Here is a 14,791-nt window from a genome sequence, read left to right on the forward strand (position 1 = left end):
TGCTCTGGTTGTGATCCCAGCATCCTGGGATCAAGTCCTACATCAGGCTCCCTGCTCAGCGGGGAGTCTGCTTTTCCCTTTTCTTTTGCAGCTCTCTGTCAATTAATAAATAAAATGTTTTAAAAAATGAAACTCCTAACTTAAGGATGCCTGGTTGGGTTAGTTGGCAGAGCATGTGACTCTTAATCTTAGGGTTGTGAGTTCAAGTCCCATGTTGGGCACGGAGGCTACTACTCACCAAAAACAAAAACAAAACCCTGACTTAGACAATCCTTTTGTCGCCAGGATCTCCGGATACTTAAATTCTTTTGCCTCTCACTCAAGACATCCTGGGTTCCTAGTAGAGAAACCCAAACCATCCTGGGACGCCAGTCAGAGAAAAAGGCCTATGAAAGTACAGTAAAGCTATTTTGCAACTAGAACACTTCTCTCCATTGGCAAACGTTCACTCTCCCAGATACACTTCCCCATTATCCATCCAGACAGAGATGTGAGCACCCACGGCAAGCCAAGTGCTGGCCTTGATGCAGGAATAGATGAACCAAGACTTTACAGGAGGATGTATTATGGGAGACTGGCACTGGCAAAGAGCACTGGGAGCCCAGGAAGGGGACACTCCACTGCAGAAGTCAGGGAAGGCTTACAGGAGCTGAACATACACGGTGATGCGCTCGGCCATAAAGGGTGGTGAGGCTTTTGAGGTGTAGAGATGGGTGGAGTTCCAGTTATCTATTGCTGTGTAGCACAGCTCCCCAAACTCGGTAGCTTAAAACAACAAGTCATTTTTATATCTCATGGCTCTGGGTTTTACTGAGTGCGGCTAGATCCTAGATAGTTCTTGCTCAGGATCTCTCATGTGATTGCAATCAGATGATAGCTGGCTACAGTCATTCTGGAGACTTCCTTACTCACACGGCAGGCAGCTGACGCTAACTGTCAGCTGGGAGAACAGTTAGCCAGAACCCCTACATGTAGGCTATCCAGGAGGCCCAGATTCTCTCACAGCATGGCAGCTGGGTTACAAAGGCAAGCATCCCAGGGTGCCCAGGTGGCTCAGTCAGTAAAGCATCTGCCTTTGGCTCAGGTCATGATCCCAGGGTCCTGGGATCAAGCCCTGCATCGGGGTCCCCGCTCAGCAAGAAGTGGCTTCCCTCCCCCTCTGCCCTCCCTCTGCTTGTGCTCTCTCTCTCAAATAAATAAATAAAATTTTTAAAAATTACAGACATTTTTCTTTTTTTAAGAGATGCCCCATAAATAAAATTTGGGGCAGGGGGAGGCAAGCATCTCAAGAGGGAGCCAGGAGGAAGTTGTCTTGCCTTCTGTAATGTAGCCTCAGAAGGCACAGAGCAGATCTTCCCCTGTTCTCTACTAATTGAGATGGTCACAAAGCCCCACCCATTTTCAAGGAAAGGGGACATGAACCCCACCTCTTGATGTGTGAGTGGCAAGGTTCTGGAAGAGCTTGTAGGATAAGAAATATTACTGCAGCCTTTTTTGGGAAGTACAATTTTCCATAAGCAGGAAGGTCATTCCGGGTGGCTACCAGCATTGATGGTTATCTTAGGAGATGCATTTTTTCTAAGAGAGCAGACCATTTCTCTGTCTGGGCATTGCTAAGCGAAAACATGAGACTTTAGCAATATTCACTGAAACATCTTTACTAAGAATTCTGAAACTCATTTCTCCAAAGGGGAGACTCTGAGAAAGGGGGAGATGCATACTGAACTCCCAAGGAGGGGGACAGGAGGCTGAGATGGATGGCCAGCCCCAAGTGACCAAGACAGCGGAGTCGTGGTCGCGGAGGAGCCCATCTTGTGAGGTTCTGCCAAGACAGATTTTTAGAGGGGGAAGAATGATCTGGTGTCACTACAGCAAGTGGCCAGGAATACGCAGAGGCTGTATCCCAGGCGAGGCTTTGAGAGCAGCGGTAGGCCGGGCCCAAACAGGGAAGTAATAATTAATAAGCAGCTGTGTGTCACGGGAGAGATAAGATGTGCACACATTTACATGGGAGCTATCAGTTTTGTTGTAACATAGGTGCAGGGGGCAGGCCTCACACAGGAACAAGAGCTAGGTCAGAGATAAAATACAGCCCTTCAGGGTGCCTGGGTGGCTCAGCGGGTTGGGCCTCTGCCTTCGGCTCAGGTTGTGATCCCAGGGTACTGGGATAGAGCCCCGCATCAGCTCTCTGCTCGGTGGGAAGCCTGCTTCCCCTCTCTCTGCCTGTCTCTCTGCCTACTTGTGATCTCTGTCTGTCAAATAAATAAATAAAATCTTTTTTTTTTTAAAGATTTTATTTATTTATTTGACAGAGAGATCACAAGCAGGCAGAGAGGCAGGCAGAGAGAGAGGAGGAAGCAGGCTCCCTGCTGAGCAGAGAGCCCGATGCGGGGCTCGATCCCAGGACTCTGAGATCATGACCTGAGCCGAAGGCAGCGGCTTAACCCACTGAGCCACCCAGGCGCCCCAATAAATAAAATCTTTAAAAAAAAAATGACAGCCCTGCATTTGCTTATAAAGCAACTTGACACTGAGATGAATAAGGAGTGAGATCAAGGACCACGGAAGAGCCTGAGGGCCCAAGGCCCTTGGTGGGAGTAGGGCCCAAACGCTCAGAACCCTCTGTGTCAACTACCAGCCTTATAGGGAAAGATGGGTGAGCCTGGTTTAAAGGCTGAATGAGCCAGGAATGGAGAGATTCAAGCTTGGCTGGCTTGGGAACCAGAAGCAGGGAAATTCTAAGTAGGGAATTGGTTCGCTCAGCAGCTGCTGGATGTCTCAGCAGTGACCTTCCAGTGACACAGTCTCTGGGCCCTGAGACCTGAAGCAGAAGGAGACCTTGGCTTCCGTCTCTATGCATATTCCATTGGCTGACCATGTCAATAGTCCCCTTAAAGCCAAATGGTTGAACACCTCATTTATTACTTTTTAACGATTTTATTTATTATTTATTTGAGAGAGCGAGCACTGAGAGAGCACAAGGTGGGGAGCAACACAGAGAGAGAAAGAGGGACAAGCAGACTTCCCACTGAGCAAGGATCATGACCCCAGCTGAATGCAGATGCTTAAGGGACTGAGCCACCCAGGCACCCAAGATTGGATTTTTTATGGATTTCTTAAAAGTAATACTCAATTGGGTCGCCTGGGTGGCTCCATACATTAAGCATCTGACTCTTGATTTCAGCTCAGGTCATGATCTCAGACTCCTGGGATGGACCCCACCACCACCAGGGTCAGGTTACCTGCTCAGTAGGGAGCCTGCTTGTCTCCCTCTGCCTCTGCCTCTCCCCCCTCCCCCAACCCCACTCGTGCATGCAGACCTGCTCTCTCTCTCTCAAATAAATTAATAAATATTTAGTTTTTGACTTATTTTTATTTTTTTAAAGATTTTATTTATTTATTTGACAGAGAGAGAGAGACAGCGAGAGACAAAACACAAGCAAGGGGAGAGGGAGAAGCAGGCTTCCTGCTGAGCAGGGAGCCCGACACGGGGATGCATCCCAGGACCCTGGCATCATGACCTGAGCTGAAGGCAGAGGTTTAACCGACACCCAGGAGACACCCAAGTGCCCAAGAAATCAACTTTAAATATGAAAACATTAATAAAAGAATAGGAAAGAATATACTATGCTAACACTAATTAAATAAAGTTAGAGTGGCTCTATTAATACCAGACAAAATTGATTTCAGAGCAAAGAATATTACCAGAGATAAAGAGAGTCATTTCATAAAGACAAAAAGAATCCTTTCGGCGAGAGGATATGATGACCCTAAATGTTTGCACACCTTAACCACCAAACAGGAAGGAGTTTGCACTCTCTGGAAAATGAACAAAACAAGACAAAGAATGTTAAGTTTAAGTTTCCACTGCTATTTTATACAAAAGTTACAGAGTACAGTCAAATTTTATATAACATATAAAGAAGGAGAAAACTGTGACCCATAACCATAAGAAAACCAGGCGCTCAGGTGATTTAGTTATGGGAATTAGCAGACAATGACTTTAAAATGACTATTATCCATGTGTTGAAAATTTTAAAGGAAAAAAATATATATAATGAGCCAAGAGTTAGGTTATTTCAAGAGAAACAGAAATTCCCAAAAAAGAGCTAAATGCAGGGTTATGGACATTGGGGAGGGCATGCCCTATGGTGAGTGCTGTGAAATGTGTAAGCCTGGTGATTCACAGACCTGTACCCTGGGGCAAATAATACATTATATGTTAATTATTAATTAAAATGTATTATATATTTTATCTATTATTATATTATATATTAATATATATTAATAATATATATTAATATAATATATTATATATTGATTATTAATTAAAATAATAATAATGTTAAGAGCTAAATGCAAACTAGAATTGAGAAATACAATATCTGAAAGTAGAAATGTCCTGGAGGGACTTAACAACAAATTGGACACTGCAGAGGAAGAAATTGGTGATTTCAACACAGGCCAATTGAAATTATCCAGATTAAAGCAAAGTAAGAAAAAAATGTTTGAAAATCATTAAGAGAGCATTCACGTGCTGTAGGACAATAACCAGTAGTCTCATATACATCGGATTAGAGTTCCATAAAGAGAGGAAAGAAACAGTGGGGCAGAAGAAAATATTTAAAGAAACATTAGATGAAATTTTGATAAAGAATAACAATTCAGGGGTGCTTGGGTGGCTCAGTGGGTTAAAGCCTCTGCCTTCCGTTCAGGTCATGATCCCAGGGCCCTGGGATTGAGCCCCACATAGGGCTCTCTGCTCAGCGGGGAGCCTGTCGCCCCCCCCCCCGCCTGCCTCTCTGCCTACTTGTGATCTCTGTCTATCAAATAAATAAAAATAAAATCTTAAAAAAAAAAAAAAGAATAACAATTCACAGGTCCAAGAGGTTTAACAAGGTATAAGCAAGATAAATTCAAAGAAAACACACTTGGCACATCAAATTACTGAAAACTAGAGAAAGAGAAAAATCTTAAAAACAACCATAAAGGGGGGGAAAGATGCATTACACAGTGGGAGCAATGATAATTATGAGAGCTGTTTTTTATCAGATAGAATTTAAGCCAGATCTCCATTAACCGGTAGATAAACACAGTATGCTATATTCATACGATGAACAATTATTCAACCAGAAAAAGAAATGAACTACTGACATATACTGAATATGAATGAACTTTATGTTTTAAAACACATTTTTAAAAATTTTTTTTGGAGAGCAAGACAGAGAGAGCACAAGCAGGGGGAGAAGCAGAGGGAGAGGGAGAAGCAGATTCCCCGCTGAGCAGAGACGCCCCCCCCAACATGGGGCTCAATCCCAGGACCCTGGGATCATGACCTGAGCCAAAGTCAGACACTCAACCAACTGAGCCACCCAGGCATCCCATGAATGAACTTTAAAAACATTTTAAGTGAAAAGACACAGATGCGAAAGACCATATATTATATGATTCCATTTATGTGAAATGTCCAGAAAGGGCAAAACTATAGAGACAGAAAGCACATTAGTGGTAGTCTGTGGCTACAAAAAGGAACGGGGATTGATTGTAATTGATTGTACATGGGCTAGAGGAATTGCTTTTGGGTTCTGGGAATGTTCTAAAGCTGGACTGCGGTGCTAGTTATGCAACTCTTTAAGTTTACTAAAAATCATTGGGGCGCCTGGGTGGCTCAGTGGGTTAAACCCTCTGCCTTCAGCTCAGGTCATGATCTCCGAGTCCTGGGATCGAGCCCCACATTGGGCTCTCTGCTCAAGCAGGGAGACTGCTTTCCCCTCTCTCTCTCTGCCTGCCTCTCTGCCTACTTGTGATCTCTGTCAAATAAATAAATAAAAATCTTTAAAAAAAAGAAAAAAAGTTTACTAAAAATCATTGAGCTGTACATTTAAAATGTGCAAATTTTATAATAAGTAAATTATATCTCGAGAGAGCTACCATAAGGCAGTGATAGAGAAAAGCCACAGACTTGAAAAAGATAAATGAAAAGAATATAACTGAAAAGGGAGTGTTAGCCACAATATATAAAGAATTATTACAAATCAAGGGAAAAAAAGATTAACAATACAACTGAAGAAAGATTAGGAGATAAGAATAAATAGAAGGCAATACTAATCAAACCAATAATCATATGAAAAAGTGCTCAACCTTGTTAGTGGTTAATGAAATGCAAATTAAAATCACAATGATCTACAATCTTACATCTATCTGGTTGTCCAAAAAAAAAAAGATCTAATGATGCAAGTGTTGGCATAAATGTGGTAAAGTCAAAGATATCCAGACCAGGGACACCTGGGTGGCTCAGTAGGTTAAGCCTCTGCCTTCTGCTCAGGTCATGATCCCAGGGTCCTGGGATCGAGCCCCACATCGGGCTCTCTGCTCAGCAGGGAGCCTGCTTCCCCCTTTCACTCTCTGCCTGCCTCTCTGCCTACTTGTGATCTGTCAAATAAATAAATAAAATATTTAAAAAAAAGAAGTTATCCAGACCATCAACCATGAGGATAGATTCCTGAAGAAATTCAAATGTGTACAATAGGATGTATAGGAGAATTTCCATAGTAGTTAAGACTGTTATAGTAGCAAAAACTGGAAACAAGAGAATCGCTGAGGTGTAATATAATTGTAAATGAAATGTTATACAGCAGTGGAAATGAGTAAACTAAAGCTACATGAATCAACATAGATGAACCCTACAAATAGAATGGTGAGTCAAAAGGAAAGTTCTAGAAGAATTTTATATGCAGTATGATTCCATTCATATAGCTAAAATATGCAATGCGTATACAGTGTACAGTGTAGTAGAAGTATAAAGATATGCACAGAAATGATTAACAGCAAATTCAGAATAATATTTCCTCTGTTGTGGGAGGAGAGAGGAGGAGCTTAAACTATATTCGTACTGCTTTATTTCTTAAACTATATGGTGTTTATAGATGTGATGGCTACTTTTTTTATGTCAATTCGACTGGACCACGGGGTGCCCAGATATTTGGCCCAAATTATTCTGAGTGTTTCTGTGAGGGTGCTTTTGGATGAGATTAACATTTCAGTCGTTGGACTGCATAAATCCAATTGCCCTCCCTAATGTAGGTGGGCCTCATCCAATCAGTTGACGCTCCCCAGAATAAAAGAGCGTTCTTCCTGCCTGATTGCCTTTGAACTGGGACATGAGCTTCTTCCCGGGTCTCCAACCTACTGGCCTCCGGACTTGTATATCATCAGTTCACCTGGCTCTCTGGGCCTGAAACTTAGATTGGAATTTAGCCATTGGCTCCCCTGGTCTCCAGCTTGGGACTTTTCAGCTCCATAACTGCCTGAGCCAGTTCCTTATAATAAATGAATGAATAAATACATAAATATTCTATTGTTATTGTTTCTCTGGAGAACCTTGGCTAATACAACAGATATGTTTGTTAAATTATTTCCTATACCTTTGGCAGGTCTAAAATATTTCATAATAAAATTTTGAATAGAGAAATAATGAATGAGTTTGTTAAGATGTCAGGTGCTACAGAGGTCAAGTGACATGAAAAGTGGAAAATGGGAGCACCTGGGTGGCTCAGTCGATAGGAGTCTGTCTTAATAAGGGTCTGCCTTCAGTTCAGGTGGTCCTGGGATCAAGCCCTGCTTTCCCTGCTCAGCGGGAGCCTGCTTCTCCCTCTCCCACTCCCCCTGCTTGTGCTTCCTCTCTGCCATGTGTGTGTCTCTCTCTGTCAAATAAATAAATAAAATCTTACACACACACACATTAGGGGAGTCTGGGTGGCTCAGTTGGTTGAGTGTCTGACTCTTGGTTTCAGATGATGCTCTCATGGGCTCTGGGATCCAGCCCCGCCTCCAGCTACTAATCAGCCGGGAGTCTGTTTGAGGATTCTCTCCCCCGTCCTTCCCCCAACTTGGGTTTTTTCTCACACGAGCTCTCTCTCAAATAAATAAATCTTCAAGAAGAAGGAGGAGGAGGAGGAAAAGAAGAAAGAAAATGCATATTAGATTTGGCTTCTGAAGCCAAGGATTGCCTTTGCTAGAGCAGTTCGGGCACTGTGTTCAGAGTGGAGGCCTGCCAGCAATGGGTTGTAGAGAGACAAGAAGTACACATACCCTATACAGCGAAGGAGAGCACAAGGTCTGTGGCTAAAAAGGGATGCAGGGTAGAGGAAGGGGCTTAACAATGAGTGACTTCACTTCTTGGGGCTTCCATACTAATTCTGTTGGAATTATCAGAGTGCCAGTGCTCCTTTGGTCCCTGCTCCTATTCCAATAAAGATTCTGGAAGACTTGAATTTCATCTCTTAGGTGTAGAAAAAGATTTTTAAAATAACTAACCACAGATGCAAATATCCTAGATGTCAGCTTTCTTAACTGTGGTTTCCCAAAGAGCGTCAGAACAACCTCTTTCCATGGAAAGAAAGACACAAAGCCATGATTATCACATGCTAGCCCCAGGTCTAAGGGCGGAAAGTCAGATGCACAATAAATTAACTTAAAAGTTCAGGAAGGCTCTGCACTGGAATAAGAAAGGAGAGGGAGGGAGAGGTTTCTCTCTCTCTCTCTGTCTCTCTCTCTCGCTCGCTCTTTTTTTTTTTTTTTTTTTTTTTTTTTTTTTTTTTTTTTTTGTGGTTGAGTGGTTGAATTTGGCTAATGGAGTGTTGCTAATTCCCAATTTAGGTTTGCAGAGATCGGCAGCAGGGAGTTTTTCCAAGTCACAGGGGCTGAAAGGACGCACTAGTCTGTCTCACTCCTCCCAGAAACTCTGTCTGGGTTTTACTCTAATTTTTTCTGGGTCTCATCAGATGAGCTCCAGATGAAGAGACTCTGTGCCCTACCCATCCCAGACGGATTGCAAGCTTTTTCCAATACTCCATTCTCTCTCCCTGGGGCTTTCCCCGGTTGCTGCAGAGAGAAATCTGCCAGCAGGGGTCAGCAGTGCCTCACATCTGGCCTGGAGCCGCTTGCCACATGGGCTGTTTCTCTTGGCACCGCCAGAGTTGATGGGGAACTGGAGAATACCTTCCTGGTAAGGCCTTGGCATCCCTCTGAGCATCGCCAGTCAAGTCCTTTCCCTGAGTGTGGAGTAGTAGGGGGAAATGGAAGGTACGTTCATTCAAAGACTGAAGCAGGTGTGGGCGTACACACACACATCCAGCCATCTGCTGCCAAGTCACCATCTGGTTTCCACCAGGCTTTTATGTGTATTGGCATGTGCCATGCATTGTGTGGCTGGATGTCGGAGGATGTGTCTTGGGCTTGCTTTGTTGAAATTTTCTCAGCTCCCTGGGATTTCTGGATTCGCTCCGTACCCAGGCGCTCCGGGCGGGCGGGTCGCTTCGCTCTCCCACAGCTTAGACCAACGTCTGCGCGGCGCTCCCACGGTGCCTGCCTAGTCTACGCCTCCACGTATGCTCAGTGTGGAATGGAAATCTTCCAGGGCTGCAGGCTCCGGAACGAATGTCTCCGTGGCCCAAGCCACACAAGAGCAAGTTCTGCTCTTGTTTCCAGACCCTTCTTCCTCCTTGGCCCCACTGCCAGTCTTCTCCCCAGCTCTAGTTCTCTCTGACTTCTCTGATCCACATTGCTGCTTAGCTTCCAGGAGAGCTAGAGGGATGGAGGTGTCTGTCTCTCCCCTTCCTCCTCTGTCTCCCACACCCCAATGTGGTACCTCTGGGAGTAGTCTGAGAACCAGCCAGGGGCTATGGGATAGGGATACAGCTGGAAGCAGCTCTGGACTGGAAGGGGTTCCGGTCTGTAGCTGAGATTCCCAGGGCCCTGGCACCTTCCAAGTAGCCTCGGGGAGCTAGCTGCTGTGATAGGCAGAGGCTGTGACTTTCCACCTGCCAAAAGGAGGACTTCTGCCAGCCGGGGCACCTGGCCTACTTTCCCAGGAGTAGAGTTACGACAGCTGATCTAGGCGACAGGTGTACCCATGGGGGGAGGGGGGTGCCGCAGCAGGGTTCGTCAATCATTCCCACACTCCCCAAAGCTGAGGGGGATGTGCAGAAAGGGCCAGGGAGGGAGAGAAATGCGGGAAAACTGGGATAAGCATTCACAGACCACTTCTTTCCTAGAGATCCCAAAGTAGGACCCCCTTGCCGGTTTGCCCCAGAGTTAGCCTCGTTGGCAGCAGCTTGAGAGTCAAAGCCTTGAGTCCTCCTCCTCTGTCTTGCTGCCCAGTCCTTTGGCTGCAGCCAGCTCCTCTCCCTTCCCGGTTGGCTCAGCTAAGGCCTCTGCAGGCTGGAGCTCAGAATCCTGGCTCCTAGTGCTCTCCCGGAAAACTGGGAGGGAAGTGCTTGAAAGAATGTTTCTTTATATATGCAAATGATTTCTTGCCACTGTAGTTCCTCCAACCACAGAATCAATTGAAGGGAGAACATTTTGGAGCTCTGGGTCTGTGCCAGGCACTGGGTCCAATGCTTTACCTGTATCACGTCATCAAATCCTCCCCCAAACGCACCAGGTATGTGTTGTCAGGATCATTTCTGTTTCATAGGGGGAGAAATCAAGGTTAAGGCCACACAGAACACAGTGAATCTGACATCTGATTGCTGCCTAGACTCCAAGGCTTGTACTCCATCCACTAAACCCACTGCATACAACCTCCCCATCCCTGGAAATCCCACATTAGGCCCCATCCCTCTTCCTCATGTAGGTAATTCCCTGCCTATCCCCAACTCACCCATTTCTGTTGAGTGCAGCCAAAGTCACCTCCATGACCTTTATCGAGAGGCCATTCAGCAGCTCACAACTCTCCAACACCTCCAGTCACCCCACTGCCACCCACCAAAGTGGATGCCACAGCGCCCACCCTCTTGTCAATGGCTTCTCACACCCAATTTCCTTCCCTTGGTTCCATCATGGGCCTGCAACCCTTTTGCCTCTATCTACCATTCTTCAGCGACCCCACTTTACCCTCGTTTTTCCCTCTCGAGACACTTTTTTCTTAGTATTTTAATAATATTTATTTATTTATTTATTTATTTATTTTTTTTAAAGATTTTATTTATTTATTTATTTGACAGACAGAGATCACAAGCAGGCAGAGAGGCAGGCAGAGAGAGGAGGAAGCAGGCTCCCCGCCGAGCAGAGAGCCCGATGAGGGGCTCGATCCCAGGACCCTGAGATCATGACCTGAGCCGAAGGCAGCGGCTTAACCCACTGAGCCACCCAGGCGCCCCAATAATATTTATTGATATAAGAGGGATGCCTGGGTAGCTTAGTCAGTTAAGCATCTGACTCTTGATTTCGGCTCAGGTCATGATCTTAGGGTCCTGGGATCAAGCCCCCATAAGGCTCTGCGCTCAGTGTGGAGTCTGCTTGTCCTTCTCTCTCTGCTCCTGTCTCTCTCTCTCTCAAATAAATAAAATCTTTTAAAAGAGAGAGAGTCTAGCTTGGGCTCCATTCCCTGTCCAATGGGCAAAGCTGGCTACATCATTTCTGGGATCCAGTGCAAAATAAAAAATGTGGGCTCCTTTGTTTAAAAAATTATTGAGAATTTAAAGATTGCAACAGCAAAGCATCAAACCAAACCAGGGGTCCTTCTAAGTATGGGGTCCCATGTGACAGCACAGGTCACATGTCCATGGGCTCTAGGAGACTGGCTGTCTCTTAGTTGCCTTGAGTCAATGCATCCCCTGTTCTGAAAATGGACATTCCTGCCTCAGCCTCCACATTAGCTCTTGTCCTTTGCTTCTGCACCCAGCCTCCCTCAGCTGCATTCTCTGCACCGCGGCCAGCATGTTGGGCATTCCAGCTCTAGCCCAAGCAAACTCCAGGGGTCCGAGTCAGCCAGGCGGCATTGTTCTGGGGTCACCCACAAAGAGCAGGGTGCAAAACAATGACATCCCTGTGCCTGGGGTAGAAAGTCTCTCCAGAAATGAGAGAGCACTCAACGCTCCACCAAGAGACCTGGGTTTCAGTTCCAGCCTTGCCATTAAATTTGCTGTGTGTTCTTAATGGGTAAATTGCTCAACTTCTTGGCACCTCGGTTTCTTTATTCCTTAAAGGAGAGGCTGGGATGAGATCTTCTTTAAGACCACACCCAGTTCTAAAAATGTTTATTTAAATGACTCTAAGAGGCCATAAGGGTAACGACGTTTGCTTCAGCATTTATCCTATACCACTTGCAAGCTCATTTAATGCTGACAACAGTCCTATGAGGCAGGCACTGTTCTTCCCATTTCACGGATGAGGGAGTTGAGAGTCAGATGAAAACACATCCTAAAAGAGGAGTGATGGAAACATCCTAGAACTTGGTCGTAGGGATGGCTGCACAGCTCTATAGACTTACTAGAAATCATACTATCATATGATGACAAAGGGTGAATTGACGTATACATAATGTATATTTCAAAACTGTTAAGAAGCTAGAAATAAAGAAATGTACTGAAGCTAGAAAATGCTAGAGCCCTTTACCACTACCCCACACTGCCACCAAAAGACTCCTTTCTCTGCCTCAACATAGCATGTGAAAGCATGGCCTCGGGAGCTAGACTGCCCGTTCAAATCCTGGCTCTGGCACTTACCAGCTGTCAGAACCATGCAAGATACCTCAATTTCTTCACTTACAAAATACAATAAAATGATACCTATTTCGAAGGGTCATTGGGAGGATAAAATGGATGAAAGCATATGAAGTGTTTGGAAATGCAGTTGGCCCATACCCAGTACCACCCAGAAGGAAGGACTACGACTCTCCTTTCCAGGATGGCTATAGCCAGAGCCTGCCTTCCTCAAGGGGACTCCTTCTCCTTGCCAACCCCACCCCTACCCTCCAGGCCCCTTAAAGAAACACCTGCCTTGAAAAGCCATCTTTGGAAAAACACTGTGAAGACTTTCAGTACATCTCATGTCCTGGTAACAAAGAAAGGGAGTGGGGTTCCTGGGTGGCTCAGTCGGTTGGGTGTCTGTCTTTGGCTCAGGCCATAATCCCAGGGCTCTGGGATGGAGTCCCACATGGGGGGGGGGTGTCCCTGCTCAGTGGGGAGCCTGATTCTCCCTCTCCTGCTCCCCCTGCTTGTGCTTTCTCTCTTTCTCACACTCCTTCTGTCAAATAAATAAATAAAATCTTAAAAAAAGAAAGAAAGAAAGAAAGAAAGAAAGAAAGAAAGAAAGAAAGAAAGAAAGAAAGGGAATCATCATCTTCCTGATAAGGCAGTGACTCGCCCAGGCTCGTAAAACATTCATGACTATGCCAGCTTTTCCCACAGACTGTTTCTCCCAGGTCCTCCTAAGCTCAAGCCATCAGCACAGAGGGCCCTTCTTAAAGGGGACCCTGAAGCCAGTCCTGAGGTCTGAGTGGCCACAGATGAGGACATATGCTTTGCCCACCCCTCCCCCCAATCCTATCGGCATGTAGCCCCTCCAGGGTTAATGAATCAAGCTAGAAAGGGCAAGGGTTACTAGTGGACAGTCAGATGTCTACCATTTAAAAGTGAGTTTTTGGGACGCCTGGGTGGCTCAGTTGGTTGGACAACTGCCTTCGGCTCAGGTCATGATCCTGGAGTCCCGGGATCGAGTCCCGCATCGGACTCCCGGCTCCACGGGGAGTCTGCTTCTCTCCCTGACCTTCTCCTCGCTCATGCTATCTTTCAAATAAATAAATAAAATCTTAAAAAAAAAAAAAGTGAGTTTTCAAGCACTGAGCCCCTAAGCAGAGTGCATGTGACTGGGGTGAGGAAGAACCCGGGGCGGGGGAGGGACTGGTGCTTTCTGTCTCATAGTCAAGCTTCTGCTTACATTTTGCACAGCACTTTAGAAACCACTTTCTCTTCCATTATCTCACTAAAAACTCACCTAAGCCTTAGCTGGTGATTGTTGTTGTCCCCCGGGGGGTCAACACCCGTTTTTACGTTTTTACTGCTGAGCACACTGAGGTGACGCCCTTGAGCCAGCTGCCTAACCAAAGCTCGGACTCAGGTCTCCTGACACTATGCTCGGTGATTTTCCACTGTGCTGAGGAGGAGGAAGTCAGAGGCTCCCTCAGACTCCGCCTCAGAGGCTCTCATGACATTTATCAAATGCTCAAGAAAATAAAGCCACGTGCCGTCTTCATATCCCCACGGAGGGCCTTAACCAAAGGCTCTGGAAGGCCTGAACAAGAGAGCCAGAGGGAAAGGCAGTCCCTCCCTGGGTCCCACGGAGCGCAGGAGCTCTGACTGCTCAGATCCCCAAAGGTCCCACATCAGATAACCCAAGTGGGGAAACAAATGAGCATGGGTCCGCGGACCTCAAGGCAGCAGGAAAACAGGCAGAGCCCCCCAAGAAATCAGGCTGGGTCTGGAAATGCCACTTGCTCTGTCTCCTGGGGCTCCCAAAGCCCTCATCTCGACTCGAGCCAGGTCTGGGACTCCAGGGGGGTGACACCAGGCTCCTGGGCTGATTTTTTAAAACTCGTTTGTCACATTGACATTAATCCTCTTGTTAACAATCTCTTGCCCTGAAGCAGGGTTGGCTCAAAGCTGTGGAAGGGGAAGGGGCAAGGGGAAGCTTTTGGGTTTTTCAGGAGACTCAGTAAGGTCAGCAAGGCCTAGAGGCCACCTTCTTCATGAGAGGGGGAGGGTAACGCGCGCTGAGCCAAGGCGCCCCCAGCAGAGAGCCTGAACCTCCTTCCATTACCAACCGTCTGACTCTCCAGCATCCCTGCTCTTCTCTCCATCCTCTGCTCTCCACAACCAGGCCACTGCCTTCACTTCTTATTGATTTTCATATTTAAGGAAAATCCATTTGCTTGATTCAGAGCAACTGAGTCATCACTGTGTTCAGAGGAAAAATCACTCACAAAGTAGGCACTTGGCAGTAGCCGTTT

The sequence above is a fragment of the Lutra lutra genome, chromosome 15 (genome assembly GCF_902655055.1).
Source record: "Lutra lutra chromosome 15, mLutLut1.2, whole genome shotgun sequence".
Taxonomy (NCBI): domain Eukaryota; kingdom Metazoa; phylum Chordata; class Mammalia; order Carnivora; family Mustelidae; genus Lutra; species Lutra lutra.